Source organism: Oryctolagus cuniculus, chromosome 16 (assembly GCF_964237555.1).
Source record: "Oryctolagus cuniculus chromosome 16, mOryCun1.1, whole genome shotgun sequence".
NCBI classification, from domain to species: domain Eukaryota; kingdom Metazoa; phylum Chordata; class Mammalia; order Lagomorpha; family Leporidae; genus Oryctolagus; species Oryctolagus cuniculus.
The window spans coordinates 25,095,033-25,112,383 of record NC_091447.1 but is presented as its reverse complement, the minus strand read 5'-3'; the positions used below and the strand labels follow the sequence as shown (position 1 = coordinate 25,112,383).

The 17,351-nt window shown below is 43.8% G+C and overlaps 1 long non-coding RNA gene across 3 annotated transcripts in view; it reads right to left on the bottom strand.

Moving 5' to 3' along the window:
• The window catches only part of LOC103349444 (uncharacterized), a 66,118-nt gene extending 53,641 nt beyond the window's left edge, over window positions 1-12,477 (bottom strand). For 2 of the 3 annotated variants that reach the window (XR_011383136.1, XR_011383138.1), the window contains exon 1: window positions 12,223-12,477. This is a non-coding gene — a long non-coding RNA (uncharacterized lncRNA). The remainder of the gene's footprint in view (window positions 1-12,222) is intronic. The other variant, XR_011383137.1, reaches the window with a different exon arrangement.
• Between the last annotated feature and the right edge of the window lie 4,874 nt (window positions 12,478-17,351).

The window sequence follows — 17,351 nt, the reverse complement described above, 5'->3', positions numbered from 1 at the left end:
CTTCTTTTAAAAATGTCTTCTTGCAGTTGAAATGAACACATTGGTTATACTGAAGTGTTGAGAGCTTTAAATAATTAGATTGGAAAAAAAAAGTTGTCAAATTTTGGCTGAAGTAAAATTGGTGGCCTCAATATCTCACAGCTAGTTGAACTATGCAAACTCCAGCTACCAGTTCTGAAACAGTAGGAGAAGTCAAGAGATTAATTTTTCCTTTCATCAAACATAATAGAGTATTTTGCAGCATTCAAAATCTGATGGATCAAAACTAAAAACAGAAAAAAAAGTGACAGAAAATAAAAAATCATTCTAAAACATTCTTAAAATACTCAGTCATCATATGTCACTCAATCACAACTGGGTTTGAATCAGGCTCTCCCAAGCCTGGCTGTGTGACCTCAGGCCATTTTCTTTACCATGCTGGGCTTCAGTTTTCCTTTTAACACTGGGATAACATTGTTGAACTTCATCAAACAAGGTGCTATTTATAAAGGCTTTATTATATACAATGTCATATTTTAAAAAGTAGGAAGAAAAAGATGTCGAAGGATAAATGAAGTGCACTGTTTCATTGCAAATTACATAATCTGCTTCCAAAAATACATTTAGACTCCTTAAATCTAAATGCTGGCTTGTTAGATCTTTATCTCATTATTCATGCATCTCCTACACTAGTTAAGTTTTGGACTGTCTCAGCCTCGGCTTACACAGACGATGAAAGTGGATAGGGATATCTCAGAATGCAAAAGGAGGGGTTAGTCTGGTTTTGCTTTTCCCTAACAGACTTCTTGAGCCTGGAGATTTGGAGTAAACACTGGTAAAGTTATGGTGGGTTCAAACTGAAGAGAGGCAGGTAATAAACTATATAATATTTTAAAGTTCCTTTTTCGACCTTTGGATACTCAGCAGTAATTTTCATTATTATGCATTAATTCTGGAAACAGCCCTTTTTGATGGTAAATGGCACCTACATAAGCCTCTACACTGATGAATTGTGCACATCCCACAGTGACACTCAATTTGCCATTGATCCAAACTTGCAAGGCCAATTTTTGGTGTTGCAGGTACAGGAATGAGAGGGTAGAGTCAGGATGCAACTCTGTGTGCTCTGCCAAATGAGCCTGTCTAGTCAGAAAGGATAGACTCCAACAATTAGTCCAAGCAATGCTCACTTTCTTAGTTTGCAGAATATGGCAACAAGGTCCTCAACACAAAGTCTGCTTCATTGTTCCACAGCTATTCTTCAAAAATATGAACTTGTAAGTATCCATTTATGTGTTCATGATACCTAGTTACCTGGTGCCTTTCCAAGAGAGAGAGAAGATAATACCCATATTAGTTAATGGGTCCATGCCAAGTCTCCCATGCTATGTTGGTATTCAGATAGTGTCTTTCTTAAAGAATTGAAAATTTCTTGTGCTTCATTTTACTCTTTTTTTTTTTTTTTTTTTTTTTGACAGGCAGAGCTAGACAGTGAGAGAGAGAGAGACAGAGAGAAAGGTCTTCCTTCCGTTGGTTCACCCCCTAAATGGCCGCCACGGCTGAAGCTAAGCCAATCTGAAGCCAGGAGCCGTTGCTTCCTCCTGGTCTCCCATGAAGGTGCAGGCCCCAAACGCCTGGGCCATCCTCCACTGCCTTCCTGGGCCACATCAGAGAGCTGGACTGGAAGAGGAGCAACCGAGACAGAACCGACGCTCCACCTGGGACTAGAACCCGGAGTGCTGGCGCCGCAGGTGGAGGATTAGCCTAGTGAGCCGTGGCGCCTGCCTCATTTTACTCTTAAAGACAGTATTTTCCAAATTCTTAAATTTGCTGATCATTTTATGGGGAAATTGATCCAACAAGACCACCAAGGATTCCACACAAATAAATAAAAGTAAAAATGACTTATTTAGTCTCCGTTTTCCTATTTCTTTCTGTCCTCCTCCTAATTCGTTTCTCAAGAATAGGTACATCCTTTGGGGCTCCCATACCCTAGGAATTTTGGTAGATTTCAAAGCAAAAAAGACTCTCAAGTAATGACTAAGGTTTAATTTATAAGAGCCAAAATCCTTTAATAAGATAATGTTAACTGTCCAAGAATTGGAGCATAGCAATTACGGTGTTTTTTTTTTTTTTAATGTTTATTTATTTTTTTTTTTTTGACAGGCGGAGTGGACAGTGAGAGAGAGAGACAGAGAGAAAGGTCTTCCTTTTGCCGATGGTTCACCCTCCAATGGCCGCCACGGCCGGCGCGCTGCGGCCGGCGCACCGCGCTGATCCGATGGCAGGAGCCAGGAGCCAGGTGCTTTTCCTGGTCTCCCATGGGGTGCAGGGCCCAAGCACCTGGGCCATCCTCCACTGCACTCCCTGGCCACAGCAGAGGGCTGGCCTGGAAGAGGGGCAACCGGGACAGAATCCGGCGCCCCGACCAGGACTAGAACCCGGTGTGCCGGCGCCGCTAGGCGGAGGATTAGCCTAGTGAGCCGCGGCGCCGGCCCAGCAGTTAAGGTTTTTGAGGGCAACAAGAAAGAGAAGATTGTCCAAGACCGAGGAAGAAAAAAGTCCATTGGTCCCTCAAGTAAGCCTGGTCTTCCCCCTTGCAGGATGCCCTCTGCCATGTTGCCATCATAGTTCATCTGGAAGGTTGAATGTCATTCAAGAGTGGCATGAATGACATTGGGTCTGATGGAGTCACATCTCCATAGTAAACAATTGCACCTAACACACTAAAGCAATGTTGTGATGTTGTGGAAACCCCCAGAGCTCTTCATTAACTGTTGGAGTGGGTAGAGATGGCAGCTGAATAATGTCTGAAGCTGAATTTTCAACCTTTTCAAAGGTGGGTGGATACTCAGATGCAGAATTAAAATCTGTAAAGGAAGATGATAAAACACAAATTTCTTACACATCTGTTTATGAACTAGGATTTTTTTCCCACAGCACTAATATTGTGTAAAGCTTTGCAATGTTCAAAATTGTTTCCTTCTTTCAATAATGTATTTCTTAGAATAAATATATTGGTAAACATCATTGTTTGTCTTGGTTTATAGATTGGAGAATTCACATTCATGGAAGTTGAACAATTGGCTTAGAATACATAGCAATAGGTGGTCAAGTCAAGACTCAAAGTCAAAGCAACTTCGCCCTACATTTATATTTTCAATATGCCATACTGCCTTTCTAATAGGGAAACAAGTTTCATTAATCAAGTACTATTTAGCAGACAGTTGGAGTTATTTAAATATAGTATAACTAACTTGTTAATTTAAGCCATAAATAACAAAATCAGAGCTCCATCACAGGTTCTCAGGATCACTGTGGGTTGAGCTTGCTAATATGTTTCTACCCAGATCTGGTTCATTCTCAGGCCCTGAGCACTCCTCCCCTCTACATATTAGGGCTGCAAAAATTCTACACAGTAGGATATTCACTCAGGTATTTTCATCTTTGCTGCCCCAAATACAAACTAAGAGCCCTGATTCCTCCCCATGCAGCAGACTTCTCTACAGTAAGGAAGAGTCAGCTCCTGACAATTTCTACTACCAAGTTGTTGTAGAGTTCTTACAGTAGCAGCGTCTGTTCTCTTACCATAGAAATGGGTCTTCCTAGCTGGAGATCGTCAGCTCTCAGTTTGCTTCCCCAGAATGAAGATATTGTCCAGGCCGACAATTAAGTACCACGACTTTCTCACTTTCTATCAACACACTTGTTTGATTTTATCCCCCAAGCTCTCTGACCTAGAATCCATGGCACAACATTTTTTTTTTGACAGGCAGAGTGGACTGTGAGAGAGAGAGACAGAGAGAAAGGTCTTCCTTTGCCGTTGGTTCACCCTCCAATCGCTGCCGCGGCCGGCTTGCTGCGGCCGGCGCACGCGCTGATGCGAAGGCAGGAGCCAGGTGCTTCTCCTGGTCTCCCATGGGGATGCAGGGCCCAAGCACTTGGGCCATCCTCCACTGCACTCCCGGGCCATAGCAGACAGCTAGCATGGCACAACATTTTACCAACTGTATTCCATTCCTTCACTCTCCATTCTTCTTACTTGGCTCATAAATACCAGACCTGCAAGAACCCTACTGTTCTCCTTTCATATGCCTACACTTGAAAAACCTCACAACCCAAAAGACTGGTTTCTCTGAGAATTCATTATCTCCTATCTCATATCTTCACTACTGCCAATCAATCCTCCCACGCTCTTCTAGTCTTGCAATTCACTAAGAAGTGACTTCTCCCCTCCTCTCTCCTGCAGCATTCCACACACTCTGCTCTTTCAGGTAATGGCCTCCCCAGGGCTACCTCAAAGGTACCAGCATCCCTCTTCTCTTCCTTCTCTCCAGCCCCAGTGGAAGAAGCATTCTTCTCCCTACTGCAGGTTCATGCTCTGAGTGCAGGCCATCTTGGGCCACTGTCTTTTCACTGTCCTGGACTGCCATTTCTCTCTCCTAAGAATCATTCCTTTCACACATAATTAAACGTAAGTGTCTCTCATCTTGATAAACCTGCCAACTCCCTCTGCCCTCAGAGAGCTTCTGGCTTCTCTCACCACAAACTTTCACAGAAGTTGTTCTTATATACATTATCTCCCCTTACCAACCTTCCATCTCCTCCAAAATGTTACCCACTGCTCTCCCTTCACATCTTATCACTGTCATCAATACCTTCTGTTTCCAAAAGCAGCACACAGCAGTTTTTACAAGTCCTTTCAGCAGTATTCATGCATGGCCCTCTCATTCTTGAAGTAGTACTTGCTTGATTTCCTTTCCACTTGTTTCCTAGTTTTCCTATTATCTCATTGGCCAAGGTATCCTTGGTCTTCTATTTTGTCTTTACCTGCATGGAGTGCAGCCTTTCCTTAAGGTTCTGCCTGAGATCCTCTTCCCTTCTCTCACACTTCTGAGGTATCCTCATAATTCCCCAAACTTTATGAACGTTTGTGATTAAACAATTCAATTAAATCCCAAAATGGTAGCTAAGTTTTGTTGACCTCCAGACATTGATACCAAACCAGAACTAGGTCCTTTCCATTTAATTAAATGTCAAAGCTTCTCACTATGTTGTTTAAGCCTGGAATATGAAAACTGCTGTGTTTCTTCCCTCTCCTCTCCTCCTCACATGTCATCCATAAATACAGCCTAGAGTTCTACTTGCAAAATCCCAACTCTATCTTCTTATCTCCATCTCTCTTCTTATTTGTATCATCACTGTCATCTCTCACCTGGACTTTGGCAACTGCATCGTAACTGCTCTCACCCTCCCACTCCTGACCTACTACCATAATACACTATTTCTAGAGCAGCAAAAATAATCCTCTTACAATATGAATCATATCATCTGATCCCTGTGTTCTAAACCCTCTCAAAGCTTCCCCTTTCACCAAAGGAGATCCAGACTATATCACAGCCCACAAGTTGCTGGTGATCTGATATCCTCTCTGACCCTCTCACAATTTCTCAACTTCTTCCCGTTCCACTGAACTTTGAGATTCTCAAATCTGTCATGTCTTTTCTCATCAAGTCCTCTACAATGCTGTTCTTTCTGCCGGTAAAATTCCTTCCTCCAAACTCTTCTTTGTGTTTCATTTTTCAAAAGTTTCAGAGAAAACTTTCTTGCCACCCATCTAAAATGCTTTGAACCTCACCTCCCCATTTGCTTCCTTTTTTGACACATAAGGTCTGTAATTGTTTCGTATCTTCGTTTAATGACTTCCTATTGTCCATTTCCACCACAATGGTTGCGCTTTATGAATACAGGGAGCATAAAAACCTTGTTTGTTTTGAGTATCCAGTGCTGAACACTGTGATGGACACACAGACATTGTTTGCCTAATATGTACTGACTGTGGAAACAGGACTCCAGCCCCAAACTCAGCAGATCAGCCATAAAAATAAGGAATTCCACTTTGATACTGATCTTACAGGGCACTCAGATCTTTCTGGAGACTATGTCATCTGTCTACAAAAATGTGTCCTAGTCTCACATCACAGTCTTGGGGAGTCTTTGACATAGCAGCCTGAGGTTCCAGTAAGTACAAGTGGCTGACTCAAGTGAATTAAAGAGTAGACTTCCCTTGAAATCTTGACCATAGATACTGGGGTGTTGCACTATTTCCAATCATGTGGATGAAAGCCACTCTTACATTAGCACACTGATAGATCTCTATGCTGCAACATGCAGGTCCATCATTTCTGATCATCTGTCATGTCTGTTTACAGTGTTATGCCTTTTAGCATCTTCAGGACCACTTCATGGATGCAACCCTCAATTGGAGTCAATTGTATAAGTCCTACCATACTTTCCTGGGCTATGTTGCCAGTAAGTATCATAATGTTTGATACTTTTAGAATACACCTTGGATTTGACTCCAAGTGGACAATAAAATCATTTTGTTAAGACCAAATACCTGTGTGGGCATGTCTGCAATGTGCTTAACTGATTTCTCATTGGGTTATATCTAGGAAAACTTTCAAATTTTAATTCTGGTGAACTATGCCTTTATTTAAATAGGGGAGGTAATACTCCTCCCATTAGCAAAATTGATTCAGAACAATGATAGTTCCATTCAAGGGAGTATAACTCAACAATAAAAAGAAGCAAACTACTGATACATGCAACAACTTGGGTGAGTCTCAAATGCATCATACTAGCCAAAGGGAACCAGATTCAGACTACATATCATAATATTTCTTTCCTTAAATGTACCAGGAAAGACAAAATTGCAGAAAACAGATGAATGACTGACAGAGACAGGGTTGGGTAGTGTAGTTATTATTCTCAATGTGCTCACAGTCTAGTAAGGAGCGTACTAGCAACTCCACAAGTAGTCATAATCCTTCATATAAACTGTTAAGAGACATCAGCAAGATAAGGAGAATTCTACAAATGAAGAGGAGGGGGATATCACATTTGAGCAGAAAGGTCAAAGGGCATTTCACAAAGTGATGTTTAAGCTAAACTTCGAGGGAAGAGTATAGCTCTATGAAACAGCAAGGGGAGATGGGACAAAGACTATTTCAGGAGGGAAGACAGTACCAAAATAATAAGAACAATACATACATGACTAGATAGGTAGACAGATAGACCCAGGAAAACCTGGGCTCACGAAGTTGGAGCTCTAGTAGGGCCAATGAGACAGCGAAAAAGTCCAATTTGGCTATTAATTCAGAAAATATTTATTGAGGGCTTTCTATATGCACATGTAGCTAGAACAAATGTTTTATTTTAAAGAATAAAAATGAGATAAAAAACAGAAGGCTAAGGTGAAAACACTGACTAGACAAATTTTTTATTAGAATCAGCTTTGAAATGTCTCACTTCCATTTGAGAAACAAATGACCCAGATGTGAAATGGGTCACTCCAACTTGTAAGATCTAATTAAGATTTGCTCAAGTCATCATTCCATATACTATTGAATGTCCAATGTCTTCCTCAAAGGTTTTGCTAATTCCTGGAGCTCTTAGTGATATCACTTCTGGCTCCAGTTGTCAACTCTCCTTGAGCTCTTGTTTCACATTGTGTCTGAAAACTATTCCTTTATGTCTCTTCCATACATCTCCAGCCATCCCTTCTCACTGCCTCAAAAACAAGGTCTCTGCAATTTTCCACTTACTCCTACATCATCAAATTCTCCATCCTTGTTGGATTATTACAACAATACTTGAGCATCTCCAAATTTGAAAACCCTTGAACTTTGTGTCCTCCTCCAATTACTGCCCTAATTGTGTGCTATTACTCATGGAAAAATATTCAAAGATTGCCTCTACTCAATGTCTCTACTTCCTCATCTTATTAAATATACATTAGATGCATATATACATATATATAAAATACATATTGGATGCCTCACTGGAGTAATTCCAGATGTTAGTATCTGGGTTCACATTATAGTCAGGTTCTGACTATAACTCTCAGTCTGAGGCTGGGCAGGAAGTTCCTATCTGTTTGCTAGTGATCTGGAAGCAGGCCTGCGAGGCATACCGCAGACCCCACTCCGTGTGCAGACTGGCATCAAAGCCTCTTGTCCCAAATGTAGCCCTCCATATTGTTTGGTATCCCTTACTCTGGAGTCTCCCATTTATTTCCTTAAGCAAAAACAAACAACAACAACAAACCTTTCCTTCTTCTACAAAACTGTGTATAAGGAGGGTAGAATTGTGATCTAGTCACATGGATAAATGAAACAGACCTGAGAGAGAGGCTCAATTGTTTTGCATAGAGAACTCAAACAAGCCCCCATGCAACTAGATGGAGGAACCTAGACTTTAAAGAACAACACGCTCTCTCATCCATAAGAATAAGGATGCAGAAGATTTTTGCCACTGTAATGCCTGAGCAGAAACCCAGGACAGCTGTTGGAAAAGCTACTGCTGCCAAATTCTGCATCAAAAATATGAGAAAACATGGTTTCTCCTTTCCCTTCTTCTAATTACCTACATGCTTACATTGGCAGAATTTTCCCTTTTTGCTTTTTCAATCCTTTCAATAACTTTGAAAAAAGATATTTCCTATATTAAAATCACTCTGTAAAGTCAGTGAACTCAGGGGGCTTCCATAGCCTTGGCAGCTCATGACAAGAGCCTAGGGTGATTACTGATGCCATAAACAAGAGTGTCAATTTGTTAAGTCAACAACAGGAGTCACTGTGCACTTACTCCTCATGTAGGATCTTTGTCCTTAGTGTGCTGTACATTGTGATTTAATGCTATAACTACTACTCAAACAGTATTTTTCACTTTATGTTTCTGTGTGGGAGCAAACTGTTGAAATCTTTACTTAATGTATGCTAAACTGATCTTCTGTATATAAAGAGAATTGAAAATGAATCTTGATGTGAATGGAAGGGGAGAGGGAGTGGGAAAGGGGAGGGTTGCGGGTGGGAGGGATGTTATGGGGGGAAGCCATTGTAATCCATAAGCTGTACTTTGGAAATCTATATTCATTAAATAAAAGTTTAAAAAAAAATCACTCTGTAAAAACAAATTCTAGAGTGGTTTTGAGCATTCACCCAAAAAGAACTGAAAGCAGGGTCCCCAAAAATATTTGAAGACCCATGTTCATTGCAGTATCATCCCCAGTAACCAAACAGGGAGGTGACCCAAGTATCTATTGATGGATGCATGGATAAAGAACATGTGGTATATCCATACAATGGAATATTATTTAGCCTTAAAAAGGAAGGGAGGTTTTCTATATGCTGTGACATAAATGAGCCTTAATGACATTATCCTAAGTGAAATAAGCCAGTCACAAAAAGACATATTCTGGCTGGCGCCGCGGCTCACTAGGCTATTCCTCCGCCTAGCGGCGCTGGCACACCGGGTTCTAGTCCCGCTCGGGGTGCCGGATTCTGTCCCGGTTGCCCCTCTTCCAGGCCAGCTCTCTGCTGTGGCCAGGGAGTACAGTGGAGGATGGCCCAAGTGTTTGGGCCCTGCACCCGCATGGGGACCAGGATAAGTACCTGGCTCCTGCCATCGGATCAGCGCGGTGCACCGACCGCAGCTCGCTGGCCACAGCGGCCATTGGAGGGTGAACCAACAGCAAAAGGAAGACCTTTCTCTCTGTCTCTCTCTCTCACTGTCCACTCTGCCTGTCAAAAAAAAAAAAAAAGACATATTCTGCATGATTCCACTTATCTAAGATACTTAGAGCAGATAAGATATTAGACACAGAATTGAAAATGGTGTTTGCCAGGGGCTGAGGGAGGAGGAAAATGGAGTTATTGTTTACTGAATACAGAGTTTAAGTTGTACATGATGAAAAGAATTTTGAAGATAGATGGTAAAAGTTGAACAACATAATGAGGGTATTTAACACCACTGAATTACACATTTAAAAATAGTTAAGAAGGTAAACTTTATGTTTTGTGCATTTTACCACACAAAAAAAAGTTAGAACAAATATTCTGGAATGGCTTCCATTCTTTGATGAGCTATTGACATGTACACCCCTCTCCCCAGTTACATGTAACATGTACTATTTTATTAGTCTTATGGAACTTGGTGCTCTCTGAAGTGATTTTGTTTACTAATTTGTTGTTGGCCTTCCCTTACTCAAAGGCAAGGTTTAAGAATCTAAACCTTTCCATTGCCATATTCATCAGTGCCTACAATGAAACTTGTTTCATAGCATATTTCAACAAACATTTGTTGAAAGATTGGATATGCAAAAATGAGGCTTAGACACTTTCCTTGATTTCCATTTAAAAAAAAGATCAATGGAACTCCACTGGGCCACACAGACTTTGATGATGTGGGGAAGATGGAGGATTTTACATCTGAGAGTCAGTATCTATTTTAAGTCTCTCAAGCACACCAGACGATTCACCTTGCATTCTCTCATCTGCCCCACCTCCTTATGGGGTACACCTACCAAATCACACCCTGAGGAAGAGCAGGCAGCCCAGGGCTCACCTTTGTAGAGTCAAACAATGCTCCCCTCATGCAGGGGACTGTCCCCTCCCCTCCTCTTTCCTTCAGGAAAGTAACAAACAAGGAGCTAACCTCACTGTTGTGAATCATGCTTCTCTTAGAAGGCACAATGTCAGCACTTTATTTTCCTTTAAAAGATTTGCTTTTTCAAAAATTACAGTTTATTGCTTTTTGGTAGATGTTAAATTAGGAATGCGTCCTCAGATGTGAGGAGACTGACACGGAAGGATAATTTTCATTTGAATTAAATACTGTTTTTTAAGGGCTAAAAAATGGAATCTTAGTGCCTGGGTGTTTTGTTTTGTTTTGTTTTGTTTGACAGGCAGAGTGGACAGTGAGAGAGAGAGACAGAGAGAAAGGTCTTCCTTTGCCATTGGTTCACCCTCCAATGGCCGCCGCGGCCAGCACGCTGCGGCCAGCGCACCGCACTGATCCGAAGGCAGGAGCCAGGTGCTTCTCCTGGTCTCCCATGGGGTGCAGGGCCCAAGCACTTGGGCCATCCTCCACTGCACTCCCTGGCCACAGCAGAGAGCTGGCCTAGAAGGGGGGCAACCAGGACAGACTCCGGCACCCCGACTGGGACTAGAACCTGGTGTGCTGGTGCCGCAGGCGGAGGATTAGCCTAGTGAGCCACGGCGCCGGCCAGTGCCGGGGTCCTGCCAGCACTGCCAATTCCAGCTTCCCACTAATGTGCACCTCGGGAGGCAGCAGGTAAAGATTCAATTCTCACCCACATGGGAGATTCAGATGGAGCTCTGGCCTCTGAGCTTCTACTTCATCCTGCCTTGGCTGCTGCATGCGGTTGGGAAGTGAACCAGCAAATGGAGATCTCTCCATATATGTGTGTGTGTCTGTCTGCCTTTCAAATAAAATGAGAATAAATACTTAATTTAAACAATAAAAAATATGAGTACAAACTCAGCATTCTAGTTCTTTGCTCAGTGCCCACACCTACCACAAATTCAGATTCAAAGATGAGAGAGAATGGTGGACACACTTTCTGACCTTTATACTTTCCATCTTGTACTTCAATGAAAGAAATCTCAATTCCAATTCTTTCTAAAGTCAGAAAAATAAAACCCAAAGAAGTGAGTGTGTGCCTGTACATATCGCAGATCTTGATGGCAATGATTTTATTCCTGACAGCACTTGAACGCACATCACTCAGAAAACTCCCAGAGCTGGGCATACTTTTCAGACAAGGTCAGAGTTAGAACCAATGGCCAGGGGCCTGCCCTGTGGCTTGGCCGGTAAAGCCTTGCGTCTGCAGTGCCGCCATCCCAAACAGCCGGGGATTCGCCTTCCGGCTGCTCCTCTTCCAATCCAGCTCTCTGCTATGGCCTGGGAAAGCAGTAGAAGATGGCCCAAGTCCTTGGGCCCCTGCACCCACGTGGGAGACCCAGAAGAAGCTCCTGGCTCCGGATCAGCCCAGCTCTGGCAGTTGCTGCCATTTGGGGGAGTGAACCAACGGATGGAAAACCTCTTTCGCACTGCCTCTACCTCTCTGTAACTCTGCCTTTCAAATAATAAATAAATCTAATAATAATAATAATAACCAAGGGCTGGACCGGCAGTTGCCAAGACCACTCACAGGCGTGAGGCCCACGGTGGTAGAGGAGGGACAGGAAGGGTAGGCGGACTACAGGACAGAAAGGCAGGAAAGGAAATCCAGGATGTCTGGACGTCACCGGCACTCGGCCATGGCCGGGGCGCGTCTTCCCGTCGTGGCCGGTGAGTCAGCCTGGCTGCCACCTTCTCCAAAGGCCTGGCAGGGCCGGCGCGGCGCGCTCTCGCCTGAGGAAAAGGGAAAGTCAGTACTTTATTTACATGAGAGCGGCTGCTCCGTCCTCATCGCCTCTGAAGACGCGAGCCGGAAATTTAAACGGAGAATTTTGTTAATCAAACTTGCATGCCTTGCTTAGCAAACGAAACAGGGTCAAGGAGCCGCCGCGGTAATCAAGTTCCAGTGGCGGGCGGCAGCCGGGGATGCGCGTGAGCGAGTCTCCCCCTAGCGGGCATTCGGCACCGCTGTCGCTCGCCGCCAAGAAGGCCGCGCCGGAGCGGGCACTGCGGGGCACAGCCGGAAGCCCGGCTCCTATGACCGCTTCCCGCCCAGGTTTTTCTTCTTTGTGGAAGCAAACCGAGTTGAGATTTCCCCACGTCATCTGAGAATGTTTACCCTAAAAGTGCTAGCCCGTAATTCATTGTATGTGGCTGCATATCTCTCTCATTGTAACGCAGAGGAGCGAATATAATTTACCATTTGCTAGGACTGGTTTCAGTGGACCCAAGTCCTTTCTAAGGGAGCTCTATCTGGAGACTAGCTAAGGAGGACTGCACATCAAAAACTGGTTTGAGAAGGCTGCCCCTCTTTCCAGGAGCGAGGGCACTTCCAGTGTCATCCCCCATGGACAGTGACAGGCAGGGGACCTCACCAGACTGGCATATCTCCTTAGGCATCCCCACCCTACCCACCCCCTGCCAACTCTACCTGTGTTCAAACAGCACACTCCCTACCTGCTGGGAAGCTAGGCCTGGCAAGACACCTATGCCCTAGACTAATGCTAACCGGTCCTTCCATCACCTTCTGCAGCAATTTTGGCTTTCGATGAGGAAACTTCGGCGGAAGTCTATGGAAGCCTATGGACATCCAAAGAGCTTCTGGAATCCTGACGTGTAGGAAAAATGTATGCATATATGCACATGTGTAAGAGCACATGAGCATGAATGCACACGGGTGTATGTGTATTTGTTCTATTCGATGAAAGCTTGCACACTGGGAATTCATCTGATTTGCAGAGCATCCAGAACGCTGGAGACGTAATAAACCACTGATTAAAGCCCTCACTTCACTGGTAAAACAGGCCGCAGGAGGAATCCGTATGTGCACTGCAGAGTCAGATGCCTAAATGCAAATCTAGCCAATATTCCACAGGACACCACCGTGATCTCTCCAAACCTTAGTTTCCTCCCCTGTACAATGGCAATGATAATATATAGCAATAACAACAGCATTTCAACCATGGAATTAATGTGAGTAAAATGGTGTAAACAATGGGATGCACTTAGCAACTTCCTTGATATATATGAGTCGCTCACTAATATTTGGCCTTCCTTATTGTAATGAATCCCTTAAAGAAGCTGAGAAATGTTAGGAAATTTAAAATTACAATGTGAGCATCATACATTTTCCAGTAATTTTTTTTAAGTTTTAGATGAGGTAGAAAGGTCATTTTTATCTTTTGATGGCAAACTACTCTTTGGGACAAGTAAAATATGATTCTACCCAAGGTAATGCACTAGATCATAGAATTGTACTTTTTTTTTTTTTTTTTTGACAGGCAGAGTTAGACAGTAAGAGAGACAGAGAGAAAGGTCTTCCTTCCGTTGGTTCACTCCCCAAATGGTCGCTCCGGCCGGCACGCTGCGCCAATCTGAAGCCAGGAGCCAGGTGCTTCTTCCTGGTCTCCCATGCGGGTGCAGGGCCCAAGCACTTGGGCCATCCTCCACTGCCTTCCTGGGCCACATCAGAGAGCTGGACTGGAAGAGGAGCTACCGGGACAGAATCTGGGGTGCCAGCGCCACAGGCGGAGGATTAGCCAAGTGAGCCACGGCGTTGGCTAGAATTGCATAATTTTAAAGCAAATAGAAAGCTGAATTCTTATCCTGCCCTAGCTCCTTTTTCTATTCCATTTTGTAGATAAGATAATCCAGATGCACCATGGTAAATGGCTGTCCAGATCATACAGATGTGTGACCACAATCCAGGACGTTGACTTAATTCTCAGCTGATTTTCCCACAGCTATCAAACGCCTTTTTGACTTCTCCCACTCCACAATCCCATTTCATGAGATTTTCAGAGATCCACAGAAGAAAAAGACTGAGAATGGCTGTCCTGTGGGAAATGTGTCCTGTGGGAAATGTGCCATCCATCAGTAGTGTGAGAAAATCCCTGCTTTCCTGAACCCTTTGGTTAAAAACCAGTTTTCTTCTCTGAGAACTCCATGTATCACACTCTCATCACTGTTTATCTCAGAGTGCATATCACATTCTATTTCTCTTTTTGTCACATTAGATTATAACCATCTTGAAGACAGCAGACATGACCTTGAACTAATAGAATCTGATAAAAATGGTTCATGAAGGGAAGGACAGAAATACAAAGGGATTGGGAGACTATCTATTTCACTGATGAACGTGAGCCTGGAAAACTCCAGAGGACCCGATGAAAGGCCATTGCCTACTGCTAATGCTTTCTCTTTGGGAGTCAACTGGAAATGCTATGAACTGGACAGGCTATGATCAGCACCAACAGCACAGAAAGGCTAAAGGTGGGCTATGAGAGAAAAACAAACACAAGACCCACTCACATCTTGATTACAGGGCTGTCAAATGGGCAGAAATGAGGATGATAGCCTGAAAATGGAATGCATGGCAGGAGCTCATTCATAGAAACCTGCAAATGCTTGGTTCCTAGACTTCAAATTCAATGTCAAGGGAAAGAGGAAAGCAGGATCAGGTCCCAGACCTACAGCACACATCTGAGATTGGACAGGAACTGAGGCAGGGTGCAGAAGGGAGATGTGATGGTCTAAGTTCTTCTCTCTGCAGTTCCCCCAAGGTTGGTTTCAACTGCCACGGCTCAGTGTTTCTACATTACATTAGGCATTGATAGGAGAGAAATGGCCACACCTTCTCCCAATGCAACAATTGTGCAGATGGAGCAGGGGTTCTTTGATCCTTGCTATGCTTTGGATATGGTTTGGGGGTTCTTCCCCCTCTAGTGTTTGTATGTTGAGAGCTTGATCCTTACTGTGGTTGTGTTGGAAGATGGTGTGGAACCCTTAAGAGGTGTGACCTGGAGGGAAGTAATTAGGTCCTTGAGGATGCTACTCTTGGAACGAATTGATACAGTTCTCATGGGACCCTGATTAGCTCTGAAGGAATGATTGTTGTGAAGGAGCAAGGCAAACCTACTCTTGCCTTCCTGTCTCACCGTGTTATCTCTCCCTCTCACATGCACTCCCTCCACGATATCACCTGCTATGATGTGATACAGCCAACAGGATGAACTGCCTGATCTGGTATGTCCAGACTTCCTCAACTGTGAGCCAAATAAACCTCTTTTCTTTGCACATTAGCCAGCCTCTGACATTTGTTTTTAAGAATGGAAAACAGTGTTTGGTGCTGTGGCACAGCAGGTAAAGCCACCACCTGCAGTGCTGCCATCCCATATGGGCACCAGTTCTAGTCCCAGCTGCTCCACTTCCAATCCAGCTCTCTGCTATGGCCTGGGAAAGCAGTAGAAGATGGCCCAAGTCCTTGGGCTCCTGCACCCATGTGGGAGACCCGGAGGAAGCTCCTGGCTCCTGGCTTCAGATGGGCTCAGCTCTGGCCATTACAGCCACTTTGGGAGTGAACCATTGAATGAAAGACCTCTCTTTTTCTGCCTTTGCCTCTCTGTAACTCTGCCTTTCAAATAAGTAAGTAAATAAATAAATGACTGAATAAATAAATCTTTAAAAAAATAATGGAAAACAGACTAATACAATACCCCTGAGAGACTTTGGAAAAAATGGGTTCCTAGTTCAATGTATGTCTATCTAGATAAAAGGTTTGTAGGTTCCACAGGATTCTGTATGGAATTGGTGACCCAAAAGAGGTGCATGATGGTGCTCTAAACCCTCCCAGAGGAATCCTGTTCCTTTCAGAGTTCCCTCTCAGAAGGAATATGGTTTTGAATCCACTCCCTGGACTAGTGAGGATGTTCAGAAGACATGCTTCCCTTGCATCACAGACCACACTCTTCACTTGTGTCATAGACTGTGGGCTATAGATCCAGACCCTTAAGGAAGATCTCTGAAGTTGCCGCAAACTCAAAGCTATCAGCACAAGGTCTGCACATCTGGGGGGCCAAGCTGCCTGAGAGTGCTAAAGGGTTCTAGATAGTTCTGTAACCAAGAGAAACTCCCACAGCACCCTGCAAAATTGTCGATCCCATTGTGATCCTCTGATACAACTGACGCAAGGGCCTAAAACAACTTGGGAGTAATGTGTGGATAGATAATTATTGGGAAGGAATGGTGACCTGTTCCTTCTCAAATCAGATTTTGATTTTGACAAAGGGCAGAAAAAAAAAGTGTTTTTTTGTTTGTTTGTTTGTTTGTTTTGCCTTTCGATTACCTGGAGACCTGTTTTTCAACAGCTAGAGAAAATGGATGTTGAGTTTTGTCTCCTTGACCAAAGGAATTCACATCTCAGAATAAAAGAACACCATCAGGTTTCTGCTGTTCAATGACAGAGAATTTACAGAGTGCTGTTTGAGGTTCTCGGGTTAATTAAACACTAAAAGGTACCTGGGAGCAGCAATTTATTGTCTGTGGAATCTAGACCTCTTCCAGTGTGTTAACGAATTGTACATGTTGCTGGAGCGCCCAGGAGCCCATGAATAACAATAACAGAGACCGGCCTGAACACTGCTGGTGTTGTACTAATCAAAAGAGCAGCTTCTCAAAGTGGTGCATTTGTGTCTCTGCCAGTTAGACGCCCAAGTCAGCAATATCATCCTCCCAACCACCCCATCTCCTGCACTAAATCCATTATAATCTTGGAGCACAGTGTCTTAATGGAAAAGAGAAATAAATGTCAGTGGAAATGGAGACACTAACTGGCAACTGGGGAGAAATTGTCCCAAGGGATTGGTGTAGTGCTTGTGAGAATGTAGTGCTTGTGAGAGACACTGCTGCTTTCCTGCCTCATATTCATTCTCTCTTCTTTGCTTTTTTTTTTTTTTTTTGACAGGAAGAGTGGACAGTGAGAGAGAGAGAGACAGAGAGAAAGGTCTTCCTTTGCCATTGGTTCACCCTCCAATGGCCACCGCGGCCGGCGCGCTGCGGCCGGCGCGCTGCAGCCGGCGCACCGCGCTGATCTGATGGCAGGAGCCCGG